The sequence below is a fragment of the Crocodylus porosus genome, unplaced genomic scaffold (assembly GCF_001723895.1).
Source record: "Crocodylus porosus isolate Cpor-Errol unplaced genomic scaffold, CroPor_comp1, whole genome shotgun sequence".
Taxonomy (NCBI): domain Eukaryota; kingdom Metazoa; phylum Chordata; order Crocodylia; family Crocodylidae; genus Crocodylus; species Crocodylus porosus.
In genome coordinates this window covers 61,335,264-61,336,679 of record NW_017728947.1, presented here as the reverse complement: position 1 = coordinate 61,336,679, position 1,416 = coordinate 61,335,264, and the positions used below count along the sequence as shown (strand labels likewise).

The window sequence follows — 1,416 nt, the reverse complement described above, 5'->3', positions numbered from 1 at the left end:
TGATGCAAAGCCCACCACCAAATCTTTGCTTCGAACTTGTTCTCTCATCCAAACTAATCAAAGCCTTGGGAAGACAGGATGTGCGTTTCACATTGGAATGAAGAATCGAGGCAATTTGAATCGGGGCAGGGGAAAAAAAATGAAAGCCAAATGTGGAATCCATCGTCCTTTACATTTCAGATGAATGCCTTAAAAACCGCCTACAATGCAGGACCCGATTGCTAAATAAAACCTCACACCCTTCCACTCACATCCTCCCTTCTGTTGCAAGCAGCGTGGGTCCATTTACTCGGTTCAGAAATTAAACATTAACTGTGAAGCTTAGACTCTTTAAACATTCCAAAGGGAAAAGTTGTCAAAGTTTTTAATAATATACCAGCCAGATGGAGGGGAAAAAAAAGTTAAACATTTACAAATATGCAAACGGGTGACATTTGTTTCCTAGAAAGTTTAAGATAATGAAGGTCATTTTTCTCCCAGAAACAGAGATCAATAACAAAACTGGATCCGTCCCCTCCTGTTGGAGCCCGATCCTGTTCTCAGGGAAGTAATGACAAAATTTCCACTGAGTGCGGTAAGAGAAGATCCAGTTTCCAACAGGAATGATTTCTTGAGAGTTAGAAAATAGGGTCACCCCCGCCCCTCCCATGTAGTTACTTCAAAGCACTGCAAGTATTGAGTACTGTGGGTAAATAAAATCCTCCTCCTCCTGACAGTTCTTTAGCATCTAATTTTATTTTACTGTAAATTTAAGTTTTTTGGCTAATTAATTGGTGGCATCTTATCTTTTTTTCATTCTTTTTTTCCCCCTTCTCTTTCAAGAGACAGATTCTGTTGTCTTTATGCAGGCAAACCTTGCATTCATGTCAGCAATGTGCTTGCCTGCTTAAATCCTCTGAACTGCTCAGCCCTGTGGTACAACCATTCCTTATCTCTGTTTTATTTTACTAGGTCCTAGCTATAGACCAATACAGCCAACTCTTCAGGTCTAAATATAGCCATGAAATATTACTATGGTTATAAAAATATAATCTGATGAAGTTATATATGGGTTGGTTGTTTATCTCCATGTGGGTGGGTGCATCATTATATATGTGTGTATACATACACACATGAATCAATTAAAAACTCAGATGCTGTCTCAGATCATTGTTAGTGCTATTTGGCTTAGTGTTATTTTACCAACATTTTTTCAGAATTGTTAGTAGATTTACATCTTAGCTGGGGAAATGCCTAACAGAAGTATTTTCTCCTAAGTATGATTAAAAACACAAAAGCCTAACAAAAAATCAAAAATGAAATATTTATTACCGCATTTTGTGACTTAACACCTTTTTTTTTTAAAACATAACGTCACAGTCCTCATACAAGTATTTTAATGTAAATTTTGACAAAGCTTAAAGGTAACAGCATTTT

At 36.9% G+C, this 1,416-nt stretch overlaps 1 protein-coding gene across 7 annotated transcripts in view; it reads right to left on the bottom strand.

The window, feature by feature from the left end:
* Nucleotides 1-810: 810 nt before the first annotated feature.
* MEIS2 (Meis homeobox 2) overlaps nt 811-1,416 on the bottom strand; it is a 213,273-nt gene continuing 212,667 nt past the window's right edge. For 4 of the 7 annotated variants that reach the window (XM_019551584.1, XM_019551586.1, XM_019551587.1 and 1 more), the window contains one exon: nt 1,285-1,416. This exon is cut by the window's right edge and continues 1,283 nt beyond it. The gene's annotated coding sequence lies outside the window, so the exon portion shown is untranslated. The other 3 variants (XM_019551585.1, XM_019551588.1, XM_019551590.1) reach the window with 1 other exon arrangement.